This window comes from Engraulis encrasicolus, chromosome 19 (genome assembly GCF_034702125.1).
Source record: "Engraulis encrasicolus isolate BLACKSEA-1 chromosome 19, IST_EnEncr_1.0, whole genome shotgun sequence".
In the NCBI taxonomy this organism is placed as follows: Eukaryota; Metazoa; Chordata; class Actinopteri; order Clupeiformes; family Engraulidae; genus Engraulis; species Engraulis encrasicolus.
Genome location: NC_085875.1, coordinates 3,599,719 through 3,614,741, shown reverse-complemented (window position 1 = coordinate 3,614,741; position 15,023 = coordinate 3,599,719). Strand labels below are relative to the sequence as shown.

Sequence of the window (15,023 nt, the reverse complement as noted above, 5' to 3'; positions counted from 1 at the left end):
ATGTAAACAGTGACGTCACAAACTGATTCCCTTATACATGGGTTCTCAGTGTTTATCAACACAATGTTATGAGGAGGGGAAAGACACTGGCAGCCAACCACGTGAGCTCTTTTTTGACAGACAGCGGTTTCTAACAATCAGAGGTTGAGTTATGCACAGCTAGGTTTGTGCAGTCAGGTTATAAACTAAATTTAGAACACATGTATAGACAACACCTTGTTAATGACTGCAGGTAAGGAATTTAAATTGTGGTGAATGGGGCTTTTCAATCCCTGCCCCACAATTCTCCTACTTAAATATTCATGATCTCGGACTTTCAACAATAGTGGATTCAAAGAGGCCTATATATGAATTACTTCAAACATTTAACCAAAATGAGGCTCATAATTAAAAGAAAAATAGTTTATGTCCAAGGTATTATGCACTGCCTGTTGCTAGTAGTAGACCTATTTACAAAGTATTTCCAGGCTATCTTTCTGTTTCACACATACTCATGGCTATTTGACTCGTATTTAATAGTGTGGGCGGGGCTGAAGCAATAGATAAGTAAAGGCAAAACCAGCTCACTTCATGTTGAATTCTCAGAGGCAAAATCCATCAGAGAACACCGCTCTCTCCATTGCATCAGCTGAGGAGAAGCAAAACGCAATTTTCATTGCTACTTAATCACATTTCTACCTTGAAGAATAAGAAGAAATACAAGAGAGGCAGACCATCACCATCACCATCACCAGAAGCTAGCCATGCAAGAGGAGATGGACCACCAGAAGCCATCACAAGACCTAAAAGCTCTTGCCAAGGCATTTAAGAGGTATGTAAAGGTACACCATCACCTTGACTTCTGCCTGAAATTCGTCAAGACAACAAAGGATAAGCGATGCTTCCCAGATGCACACAAAGTGCTCAGACTGGCTGTGCAGAGCAAACCAAGTGCCTGGAAAGTGCACACAGAGGTGAAAAGAGCCTGATGGGATTGGACAGAGGAGACGGTTGCAGCCATCACTGGATATTTCCAGGAGGAATTGGAAAGATTCAGCTTCAATGCCCCCAAACTGGTACGAGGCATGGGACATGGCGGTAAGGTGGTCCAAGAAAGAACTGATAGGTTTCAGCATGGACGTGGCAAAGAGAGCCAAAGCCAAGCTGAGGGAGAAAATGGCGGAGGAGACAGCGTAATTTACCAGACACCAGCATTTTAATGAGAAGATTACGACAACGTCAAGAGAGTATAGGGGACTCGTACTCAGCGGCTAAGCTGTGCCACACCTTTCTGGAGAACACAAAGAAATCGGATCATGTACACAAAGTTATTCTCTCGTTTGGACTCATGGACAAAAACGCCAGGGATGGAGGGCAGCAGATCAAAAGGGACCTAGCGGAAGAAAGATTTCCAAAAGCCGCTGTGGTCATGCCAGTGATCTCTTTCTCAAAGAACTTGTCTGAAAAATGCCAGAATGTCCTCTCCTGCATCAACATATTGATTGAAGTATCACCACACCTTCCAAGGTTACCCAAAGCAATGTTTCAACTGTACATGATGACCTACAGTGTTCTCCCAGGACTGCAGAGCATATGCTGTCTCACTGGAAGAGCATGTTTCATTTTTATTTCTCAATGTTAATCAAAAGCAGTTGTATTGGTTAATTTAGGCATACACTAGATATAGCCAATTTTGCTGTCATAACTCTAATTACTACAAAGAAAATAGCAACACATGCATTATGACTGCATGTAAATGCTAACTACAGTGGCACTATCTTTTTTATAGACAGTGCCTCAATGTCATTGGATGTGGCTACACAATATAGGCCTACTGTATAATTTCTATATAATTACTATGTAATTTCTCTTACATGCGCTGCACTATAGTTTCATCTTTTAAGTGACAATGCTCTTAGTATCAGGTGGTTCCCGACTGATGACCCTGCAGCTGACCCATGGGCACCGGAGGAGGTGCGACAGGCAGCAATGCCCAGCAGGATGTATCACCTTCCTGTACAAATTCTTTGTTTGTTTTCTTCTTTTTAGTTTAACTTGCGAGGGGAAAAGCTTTGCATTTTATACTCTCATGAGTCACCATATCAAAATATTTGATCGCTTTCTATCTTCCAGTGTTGATATTTTATACCTTTGGACAGAATAATAAACTACCCCCCAGTCTTACAATGCCATGTTTGTTTGTTTATAAATTCACTATTCTTGCATTGTGAATGTATTCACTATTCTTGCATTATGAATATAGTGAAAGTTGTTTGTGTAAAAAATTCCATTATTGGAACATACATGATTTGTAAAATGCTCACCCTTGTCATCCTATAACCTATAAGTGAATAAACAGTAATTTTGCATGTTATCTCCTTCTTTTGTATTTCTGTTCTCAAGGGTGCACTGTGTAGAATTGTGGCCAGAGAAGGTATTGCTACTATCCTGTTCATTGAAATTGTGCTGCCTATTGCCAAATTCGACCTGTTCATGAATATTTATGAAGTAATGAACTAGTAGCCTATTTACTAATATGACCAAAGTACAGTATGTTTTGCAGCTAAAAATATTATCTTTTTGGTAATTCAAAATGGCGGACAACATCCACATTTCCATGTTGGCCTAAGCGCAATTTGCGGGCAACAAAGAGTAAAACGCTATGAAAACTGCTTAGCAAGCAACTGCTTAGCAAGCCTATTTTTTCTACTTTGAACTAAAAACACCTAGTCAATCTTCATTGTCCACACTGGGAAACGAGATGACGGGTAAAAAAAAGTAGGTAATGATAATAATGGATTTTTTTCTATGCTGTCTGTCAAAATACATACTATGAAACATCTTATGCACGCCACTTTGTTTAAAACTTTATACTCGTATATAAATAAGCAAAATAAAGATATATTTAGGGTTCACAAGTTCACATGGATCAACCAGGCATCCTATCTAAACGAGGAGCTATCAAGGCCACTTATAGTACATTTGAATACTACAACTCTACTCTACTGAGTAGAGGTAGTGTTGGTATGTAGAGCAATTAATGTTGGCGCATATCGAGGGGAGGGTATTTGGAAGACAAACCTATCAAAGTCACTTGCATTTGAATACTACAACCAAAAATAGTCCATCAGAGCAAGATATCGCAAAACACGCCCACTCAATGCAAAGCGTGTGCTCAAGTTGGGTCTCCTAAGGGGGCGTTGTCCCCTTTGCAGGTGTTTGCACAAGACGTGCGCTACCGCCATCTACAGAGCTAAGGGGACTTAATTTATTCTCAACCTCAGGACTCTGAAGGTCTCCTAACCGAAGGTCTCCTAAAGGGGCGTTCACCCGACGTAAAGTGGATACCGGAACAGAATTCGAATTACTTATCTCTGTCTAGAATATCTCTGCTACAACTCTACTACTACTCTACTCTTCTGAATAGAGGTGGTGTTGGTACTATGTGGAGCAATTAGTGTTGGCACATATCAATTAGACCCATGCCATCTGTAAATGAGGGGAGGGTATTTGGAGTGAAACCTATCAAAGCCACTTGCATCTGAATGGAGGCAGTGATAGAGGTAGGCCTATGCTCAATAATTACTGTCCACGCAGATCAAACCGAGCAAATACAAATGAATTAAGGAAATCTCAAGGAAAGTAGTCAAAATAATGATTGAATTGCATCTAGAGTCGATTGCTGGAAAAATAAGGCTATTGACCTACCAACATTTTCACAGTGTATTGTTGACCCAAAGGCCTATTCCAAAAGAATAAGAAATTAAGATATTTCAAGATGGTAAGATCTATATTCATTTTATTTGTCTAGTCAACCTAATGTCTGTAAGGGGATAGTACAGAATTGTGCTGAAAACAGGTAATCTTTTATGAACATAGCCTTACAGCATAATGGAAAATGCATGAAAATCGGCCACCATATTGAAATCTGGGGCAAAGTTGAGATGGCCCCAAGTTTTAATTTTCACCCTAGAGAGTGAACATAATGTGCAAAATCAGCCAACAGACAACTCACTGGATGAAGCTTTATCAGTGTACCATGTGTGAAAATCTAACTGCTCGTCACCATCAGAGCCCTTCTCAGTCTCTGGAACCGATAACAGCTCTTACACAACGACTCCCACTCCAATTTACACCTTGATGGTTGACTCATCTGACCCTTTTAAAAATATTAATGAGGGGGTTGGTCTACAGCTCCACCTCCAGTGGCCCAGAGATGAAGCTCCTGGCTCCCCACCATCAGGACATCAGGTCGAATTCGATGGGCCATCAAGCACCGCCGAGGCTCGGAGGCGGGGTCAACCTCGGGCAGAGGTCAGGAAGGGGTCGGGGAGGGGTTAGTGTCCGAGACCAAATAAAGGGCAGATGTTGAGACTGAAGCATACAGTATTTCATTTTTTTATACACTACAAGAACGAAGAAAGAAGAAGATGGCTGCTGAGCGCGTGATCTGGTCTGTGGAGGACGTGAAGACGCTCCTCACCATCTGGGCTGAAGACTCAGTCCAGAGAAAAATCGATGGGGTATGCAGAAACGAAGACGTGATGAAGTTCATTTCTTCAGAGATGGCCAAGGTCGGTGTGTTCCGAACAACACGACAAGTCCGTGAGAAGCTAAAGAAACTGCGGGCGTCCTACAAAGCGGCCAAAATACACAACGGTCGCAGTGGTGTGGCGCCAAAGAAGTTCCCTTTTTATGACTTGATGGACAGCGTGTTGGGTCACCGGCCTAGTCAATCCACGGGACGGAACACATTTCAGCAGGACCTGCTGGCTAGTCTCGAGAGGGTAGCTCGAGAAGACCGGGAGTGTGAGGTGATGCTGCGGGAAACAGAGATGAAGAGAGAGCAGGAAATGCGAGAGAGAGAGATGGAAAACACACAGCAACTAGGGCAGGAACTCGGCCTCCAGATGCAACTTGCGAGGGAAGCGTGGGCAGAGCAGATGAGAAGAGAGGACAGCAGGGGCAAGGAGATGCTGAGTCTGCTAGCCGCCATGATCCACAAGAAGTAGACACTTCACAACACTGCGCAAGAGTAGAAGTCTATTTTTTGGCCTACTCATTTTTTTTTTATTTGAAAAGCTCTTTTTCAAATCCACCATTTTTGACTTTTTGTATTTTTATAGGATATTGGATTTGAATGTGATTTGCCTTTATTTATTTGTTATTGTTATTGTCATTTCCATCCATTTGACATTAAAGCCCTTGTGTAAATTTCAAACTGTGTTTGGCGATCTGTCTGAAACGTGCGATATAGCCTACCAGACCTTCGGCGATAATAGCGCAAAAGCTAAATAAGCCGACATAAATGTCATGTGTGAGTATTTGTGAGACACTTTTTATTGGTGTCCAGTGGAAAGCATGCCAAATCACGATAATGGCACAAGAGTTGGCGGCTAAAAGCAGAAAAAAGCCGACATGACTTAGCTATGACATCCCAAGTTTAAGTGTAGTGGTGCCCATGATGCCCTGATAACAACAAAAAAGTTATGTTGGCTAAATAACTTTAAAAACACAAACAGAAGTGCCAAAGTTGCATCTTATGAAATTATGCCATAAGAAAGCCAAACACCCCAAACTAATGCTTAACCATAATTTGCCCAGAATTTAGCGATAAGTCCCCCATGCAGCCACATTATTACACAGTAAAGCACAGCTGTTATTGACTTAGGCCTATTTAAAATCATCCTCACTGCTGCCCTAGTGTCTCATGTTTTGCAGACATACTAAACCATAGGCATACGTTTTGCAGACATGTGCCATAGTGCGCACACTTAGAATTCCCTGCAGGACACACACCGATGTTATGCAGATTGAACGACTTGTAGGCTACGCTACTTCCGTGGCTACTTTAATAAATAGTCGCTATTCCCCTGGCTCATAATTTTCTATAGGTACTGATGAAGGTGCTATGTCTCCGGGATTTGGTCTCTTTTCACATGGTAACTTATTCAATTACCTGCACATTCACCATGAATAGACAGGTGGCACGCCGCAACGAGGGGGTGTGTCGCTATGTCCGGGGCCCATCATTTTCTATAGCAGCTGATGAAGATGCTATGTCTCCGGGATTTGGTCTCTTTTCACATGGTAACTTATTCAATTACCTGCACATTCACCATGAATAGACAGGTGGCACGCCGCAACGAGGGGGTGTGTCGCTATGTCCGGGGCTCATAATTTTCTATAGCAACTGATGAAGGTGCTATGTCTCCGGGATTTGGTCTCCTTTCACATGGTAACTTATTCAATTACCTGCACATTCATGTCTCGCTATGTCCGGGGCTCATGCTTCTGTGCGCGATTGGGGGGATTAACTGGGCATGATGACAACACCTATTCACAGCAGCTAGGTGTCTGACATTGGGGGGACACTGGGAGGCTATGCTTGCTGTATTTGCCTTAGGCCTACGTGTCTTACATTTGAAATATAGTAATAGGCCTATTGTAGTGTAATGGATTATTTTGAAAAGACTGTCTAACACGAAATCAGTAGGCCTAATGCATTAGACCTACAGTTTCACTGGTGATGGTGAATACACCATAAGGCAGGGGTATGTCGTTGTGCGCGCTTGTGCATACGTTTGAGATTACTTGTTTGCATCACAGCTTATTATTTAAAAAAAAAAAAAAGCTTCATGTGCTGGACAAAGTGGACATGAAATAAATAACCTGTATTCCCATCATCCTACTGGGAGGTTATGCCTGCTGTAGGCTATTTGGGAAGACATTTGTCTACCCAGCAGACAACTATCAAAACCACATGTTCGGATAGAAAGGACAGAGACGTGTCTTCGATACATTCATTCCTTTATTTGTAGGCACAAAGGTCATAACGGTGGCTAAGCACGCCAACATAGGCAACATCAAACACACATAAGGTCAGAAAAACACCTGTCGCTAACGAAGAGGACGTTCATTTTGTGTTGCCCATCAATCTGCTGTTTCCATAGCAGCTAAGCTTTAGGCTACTGCTGTTCAGCGAACCACTGCTCCAATGCACGTCTTACGACAGCTCCAGCGTCGGCATTTTCCCCTTCCTCTGCCACGCGGAGAGGTTGAGCAAGTTGTGACGGAACGTCCCACTCTGCAAGGAATGCGTCCAGGTTTTGCTCGCAAAGATTGTGCAGTGTACAGCAAGCCAGCACCATGTCCTCAACAACTGTGACACTGCATTCATTTTTTTTGCCCAGACACCTCCATCTTCCTTTTAACCGCCCAAAGGCATGCTCAACAACACAGCGGGCACGGCTTGTCCTCTTGTTGTACAGCTCTTGACTTTGTGTCAGTCGACCAGTGTCCGGGAAAGGTTTCATCAACCAGCTCTGCAGAGGATACGCAGAGTCGCCAAGGATGAAGTAGCCCACGTCGGTACCACAGATGTTTCTGACTCTGCCTGACAAAGCATCCGAACCGAGGGCCCACCACCAGATGCTTGACTTCTTCAGCACCGTGGCATCGTGTTCTCGACCAGGTATGCCAACGTTCAAATCCCAGAACATCCCTTTCCCGTCAACAACCGCTTGCAGAATGATGGAATGCCATCCCTTTCTGTTGCAGTAGTCTGACTGGTATTGCGGTGGTTTGGTGATGGGGATGTGCGACCCATCTATGGCGCCCACACACTGAGGAATGCCGTATCTTGTTTCGAAGTAGTCTGCCATCTCTGCCAGTTTTGCTTGGCTGGGTAGCTTGATGTGTTTTGGTGTGAGGTAGGATATGACGGCCCGGCAGAAGGCGTGCACAGTCGTCACCACGGTAGTTTTCCCCACAGCAAACAAGTTGGCTACAGTCCTGTATTCAACGGTTGATGCCAGTTTATACAGCGCGATGGCCACTCGTTTCTCCAATGGAATAGCCAGCCGAAAGGAGGTGTTTCGTCGCTGCAATGCCGGCCTCAGTGCCCTACAGAGGTAGTCGAACGTTTCTCTGGACACTCTGAAGTCGTTCAGCCACTGCTCATCGTTGTAGGCCATGGCGGTGAGCTCCCACCAGTCACTCGATCGTGGATATGTCCACACTGATTTCAGACACATCACATCAGTGCAGTAGCTGTGAACAAGCTGCGTCAAATAAACAGAAGGGGTTTGGTTAGCGACGTTATGCTACTCAGTTCGCCGGGTCAGTTACCTACTTAATTCCAAACCTAGCCTGCTAGCATTCAGCCATGTTTACGAGCATAGCCTAGACTCAGTGGCGGCTGGTAGTCTGTCAAACAGGGGAGGCTGTTCAATTACAATATGTCCAGAACGCAAAATAAAGGGGGGCTGTCAATTTTGACACACATCTTACATTGGTCCAGAGCCACATATGGCCTCACACACTAAAGGACTCTCGTTGAAACAAATTTGTTAATCATTAATCATTATCCCCCTTGTAGGCTATAGGGAAATGTTTTATTATTATTATTATTATTATTATTATTATTATTATTATTATTATTATTATTATCATTAGGCCTACCTCCGCCACATAATGATGTGATTGAGTGATTGCTGGGTGCACGGCTTAACTTACCACTAAAGGTCGCAAAATCTTTAATTATTTACCAGACATTGCCAACACAGTAGGAAACAAGGACTCGCCACTCACGGGACTTGGCAGTTAACCAGTTGATCAGACACCACGAAAGCTCAAAAGAAACGGTTGTTCTTCCCTACCTTTTTCACCAAGTCAATATTAGGCAGTGCTCTGCTCTGCTCCTTGATATTCATTTTCTCCTCATAAGCACGACTGGAATTCGCCAGAATTTAATCCACAATGCTTGGCATGTTGCATAGCTCTCTAGCTTTCTTGCAAGCTAGCCCTAAAGAAAAGTAGGCAACCTCAACTTTTGAATTGGGAGATTAAAAAGGATAAGGACAAGGACGTGCCACTATTAAGACTTTATTCGCAACACTAGGTTTACAAGAATATGTACACAAAACTGTAGTACACCGCAATGAATAGCTTCCCCACTGGTTACCACGACGAAACTTCTCAGTCAAATTAATAACATGTCCGCATTTCGAAATGAAATCAACTACTGTACTGTACTGACACGGGGTTCACCCAATCACAAGTCGGAGCTCCAGTCTCCGGTCCCTCCCCCCTCCTCTCTCTTCTCCATTCACTCCCAGTGAGGCTCAGTCTCAAAATCAAAAAAATTTCACGGCAATAGCCAATGACCGTTTAGCATTTTGCCATTGAAAAAGCGTAATATCCCACATGCCATTGAAGTCCATTGAGACTCGACTCGCTTGCGTTGTCATGAGCGGAAAAAAAACTCGTGCTAGCCACGGGATCTTATGACAGATCGGTTTCATCTCTAAGTTGAGCACATGCATTTTCTATGGAGCTGGGTCTGAAATAGCAATGTTATTAAGTCGTGTAAAGCATTAGTTTACATACTATTCTCCGTGATTTGGACAGGAGGCGGCGCCTCCCTTGTACTCAAAGAGGAATCGCCTCTGCCTAGACTACTGGCAAACACTACACACATAATACGGACATAATACGGACTTTTTTATTCGAAATGCATGTTGGAAAAATTCCACCAATTTTATGATACATACCTGTGCTCTCGCACGTCTCCTTCTGTTCACTCTCAGTTGTCGAGCTGCTCGTATTTTCATGCGTCTTTGTCTTCTTAACATGCGCTGCGTCCCATACAGCTTCTGAATCGACAACTTTGCAGTTCTTGTCGTCTTTGTCCGTAGGCTACGAGCCAAACGGCGACCTGCTCCAGCAGAGTTTGCTCCATTTTCTTCTCCTTCTTTGTCGTTGTTCTGTTGTTGTCCTTCTGTGATTTGGCTTGTTGCGTGTTGCTCATGTTGACTCTATATGCTGATGCAGGGCGAAAGTGGGCTGTGCCCGACTGACGTTTCACAAACAAGGCGTGTACCTGAATGTGCCTGGGGTCGGCTATGAGTCCGATCAGGCAAAAAATGGCCCGGGGCCGGCAGCTCCGAGCCGGCCACTCTCCTGAGCCCCGGGCGGCCCCGGGCCGCTGAAGCGCGGCTAATGAGATCAAGGCTATTAGGGTTGAAAAACAACACGTCCTCAAGCTGTAGAGGCCAGTCCTGCTGGTGATATCAGCAGTCTCTTAATGACGATGACTTCGATGACTGAGATTAAAGAAGAAGACTTTAATATCTTGCAATTAGAGTGAGCGTTTGGGCAGAACCTTAGAATATATTGTTACTGTCACACCACAGTGCAAAGACGAAATGTCGTTAGGGTTGAAAAACAACACGTCCTCAAGCTGTAGAGGCCAGTCCTGCTGGTGATATCAGCAGTCTCTTAACGACGATGACTTCGATGACTGAGATTAAAGAAGAAGACTTTAATATCTTGCAATTAGAGTGAGCGTTTGGGCAGAACCTTAGAATATATTGTTACTGTCACACCACAGTGCAAAGAAGAAATGTCGTTGTCTCGTGGAATTCAGGTAGAAACAGAGGACAATATTATGGAATGTGGTGGCGTCACTTCTACTATTCAACCAACATCGGACATACCCACAGATGTGGTTAAAGAAGTCTTTCCAGAGCATTTAAAAGAACAAGAGGGACAAGAGTCTTACCATATGAATTATGACAATGGAGACATGACCACCACAGGTAAGTTTCAGAGCATAGAAACAGGGACTGAAAGTAATTCACATTAGATTTGATCTATCTAACGGCTTTGAATGTATGTAAAATATTATAGGATAGGCTTGGAGAAAGTCTATCCCTTTGTGATAAAGTAAACAAATGTATTCCTCTCTTCGTCTTTTATGTACTAAGATGAACCCCAGAGACGTAGCAGTGGAACAAAATGCCAGTGTACAACATGTGTACAGACCTTTGCTAATCTATCAACACACCAAAGAACCCATCCTGGAGAAAAACCTTACCAGTGCTCTACATGCGGAAAGGTATTTGCCCGGCTGGGCACATTAAATGACCATCAGAGAACCCATACTGGAGAAAAGCCCTACCGGTGTTCTACATGTGGAAAGGAATTTCCTTACCTGTATTGTTTAAGGGGACACCAGAGAATCCATAGTGGAGAAAAACCTTACCAGTGCTCTACATGTGGAATGGCATTTGCACATCGAAAGACTTTTACCACTCACCAGAGAATACATACTGGGGAAAAGCCTTACCAGTGTGCTGTATGTGGAAAGGCATTTGCTCACCGGACTGGATTAAGCTATCACCACAGAATCCATACCGGAGAAAAGCCTTACCACTGTTTTGTATGTGGAAAGGACTTCACACAGTTAAGTAACCTCAACACACATAAGAAAATACACACTGCCCGCAACTAATACCAGTGCACAGTACCTGCACTGCTCATGATGAATAGTCACAGAACTCAAGAAATCCAAGTGAATTACTCATGCACTGTAGATACATTTCCACAGATAGAACACAGAAATCAACAGGAAACAAAACAGATTCTGAGAGTATGGAATTAGTGGAGAACTGAATAACTAAATTGTTATGTGTTGAACTGAACTGGACGGATTACAATGTTTTAAGATATTTTGCAACGATACTTTTGATGACTACATCTCCATCAGCATGCAAAGTAACTGTATTTGTCTATGCTTTGTACGATGCACATTGGGTTACAATATGCTATGTCTTCCACATTGTTTAGAAAATAATTGCTCTCATTCATATAGTGCTTTACCCCATTGTGTCCTGGAGACACATATACGCTGCATTCAGGTTCTTGAGATTTAAGCTGTTTTATTAAACATGTGGGTACATTAGAGCTGAATGAACACATTCTAAGGCAAAACGAGGGTCCTATCTTTTAAATGTATCTCATGTCGTGTGTATGTGCTTCGGAGGGTTAATCTACACCCCTTCCGGTTTTGATTAGATGCATCTTCCAATCCACTTCGCCATTTACCCTGGATCAAACATGCTGTACCTTAAAATTAATGATTATAAATTTGTCAACCATTACATCATTGATTACATTTTCTGTGTGCAAAAATATGCCATTATTTGGACTGCGCAAGAGAGGTCACAAATGTGACACGACAAGACACTTCAACCACGGTGGTCTTGGTAGGGTTCACTGCCTGGCTTCAGCCTCAGTTTACTTTAATATGTTAGACATGTTGTAATGTCTGCAAATTTCAGATTTAAACTATGTATGCAATAAAATGATTTGGTGGGAAATAGAATCTTGTGACATTCTTAGATTGAAGTAATAAGCCACAATGGGAAAGTCAGGCTGTGCCATCCAAAGCAACCAATAGCAACACACATCAAGCTTGAAGGTGCTATAGCCACAATTGTATGTCTGCACTGGATTGTTGAAATGGTTGTGGTAAAATAGCCTTTATATTGTTTTGAAAGCTGAGGGAGATTGTGATAGAAAGGTGACAATGCCCCAGGGATGCATAACAGAGCTATCCCTGTGAAAGCTGAGAATTATGGGTAATGTTGTGAAAAATACAATTCTTGATCTATCAGTCTACGCTGAGGTTTTTAGCTCATGAGGCCTTACAATGTTGGATCTACCATATTTGGGTTATAATTGTTCCTACAGTAACTTATGTTAACAACAAACACACACACACACACACACACACACACACACACACACACACACACACACACACACACACACACACACACACACACACACACACACACACACACACACACACACACACACCATGTGTTAGTGTTATAATTACACAACAAATGTACTTTTACTTTTAATTTTGACACCTCTGCCAATATCCCAATCTAATGACACACCTGCAGCTTTCAACCACACTCTCAATCTGCACACCAGTTACCAAAGGAAAAGAAGACACAATCACGTCACAAAGATTCCAAAATAAAATCACAAAAACTAAAACACTTTACAACTTAAATAGCTCTGCCTAGTCTACTGAGACAAGTGGAGAACATTGAGGTTTGCTGGGCAGATGGGCTGCAGAACTCAGGTGGTAAAATGACTGTTGAGCTGAGACAGTCCACTGAGAAGGGCAGGTGTAGCCTCGCGAGCCATCCTATGTACTTCCACCAAAGGATTGGCTCCACTACGGTAGTCCGGTCCCCCTTTTCTGTGGAGTGTTTGCAGCATTTTGATGCGCAACGCCCCCCAGAAAACAGCCAATAATCGAATAAGCGCCCCACGTGGGGGAAAAAGGGGGAAGACGCTCGTGACGATGATGTAAACGTCTGCGCCAATGGCTCTGGTCTGCGCTATGTTGTTGTTGAGTAACTGTCGGCGATTGGGTGAGAGCTGTCCAATCATTTCAAACCATAACTGAGAGCAAACTTCCCGCTTCCCACCACACAAGCTTCAGACCATGAATACTGTACGAAATGAAATGGTAGTATTATGGGATGGTCAGCACCAGGCTAAATATTCCCTTCCACTCTCGTTTTCTCAGTGAGTATTTTCCAGCTGGGGAAATAGCGCCCCCACCCCCTCCCATAGGGTAACCATATGGTGAAACAAAGTACTACACGTCTCTTGTTGCTGAATGGTGCCATTTCGAGTTTACAGCCTTAATTTTTTGGATGGTTTGAAAAAAACGAATGCTTGACCAATCAGATTGCTCAAAATTGGTCACGAGATTAATCATCGCGCCCGTCTATGCTTTGCTAAGGACGGATGATACTTCAGGATTTGCAGGATTTGAAATGTTACCGGTCAGTAGAAACTACAGCTAGAGCTACATAGAACTAGCAAAATCAGTGATAGTCTACAGTGGGTAAAGGCGAAAAAACACAGCCGAGGGCTCCAAATGTCAAGGCAGGTATAAAATGGATTTGACATAACAACAGGATCTTCCAATGGACACGTACACTTTCCGGATGATAACTATACCGGATGAATACTAAGGTAGGCAATATTGTTTCAGAAAGGTAGATTATAAGCAGGGCTCTAAATTAACTTTTTTCATCACCAGCCAAAATGGTTTCTAGCTAGATGTTGATTTTACTAGCTTCACTAATGGGTCAAAGTGGCTAGTAAGTTGATCTTTATACCAGCCAAACTCACCAGTATTTGTTAGAGATGCACAGGATCAAAGATCCGGTTCCGGATCCGGCAGGATAATAGGGTTTTTCAAGGGATCCGGATGCGGCAGGATCTTAAGCAGTGGATCCGGCATCCGGCAGTTACCTAAAAATCAGGATCTGGTGCATCTCTAGCCTAGGTTTTTCAGTCAGTCATTCACAACCCCAATTGCTGCATGGAGTGAAAGAACTTTGAAAGCGGCCAGTGCAGGCAGTGTGGCAGTAACCCAATGAGTCTAAAAAATAGTTTGAGCCAACGTAATAAAAAGGGCCCACGTGTGCAAGTAGGCTATGTTTTTCAACCTTTTCGTAGGATCCGGTATCCGGTTCCGGATCCGGCAGGATCTTAAGCAGTGGATCCGGTATCCGGCAGGATCCTATAAATCTGGATCCGGTGCATCTCTAGTATTTGTAGATCCCTGATTATAGTATCTAACGTTTTGTGCAGCTAGCTTTGTTTTTAGCGTTGATGCTAACTGCTTATTGCTCATAGCTCATAATTATTCAGCTATGGTGATTAGATGGCATAACGTGCCACCAGGTCCTAAATATACGGTAAATACTCATCATGCCACTTCTCTGTGCAATGTTTCAACCATGTGCTTCAGGATATGTTATTTTTCCTAGTGGGTTTTGAGCATGTTTGGGCTGGAAATCGCCATACATCTGGCAACCATGGAGAGCGCACACATTCATACAGCATTTGATATTCGCTACCAGACTTGTTTGGAGAAGAGTGTCTCTCAGCTATGATTCGGTTCCCACCCTTCACATCTAGGAGCCGTTCACGAGAATGGATTGGTTCATGAACGTCACAACAGCAGGCTACATGGATGCATTGACTTTCACTAGCTTAGCGACATGCTCCCTCTTTTAACTTGCCTATCGATAAAGGCTTACATGAAAAATAAGATACTTTACCACCTTTATAAACCTCAGCCAACGATTTTAACTGTATTAAGCTCCAAAACAGTGGCATACCCCTTTAAGTTCCTGGGCCAATGGCCCGCAGATTAA

The 15,023-nt window shown here is 43.2% G+C and overlaps 1 protein-coding gene across 2 annotated transcripts in view; it reads right to left on the bottom strand.

Annotated features, from left to right (window-relative positions):
• LOC134434835 (mucin-17) overlaps positions 1-15,023 on the bottom strand; it is a 57,784-nt gene that overhangs the window by 23,125 nt on the left and 19,636 nt on the right. The gene's annotated exons all lie outside the window — the stretch shown is intronic.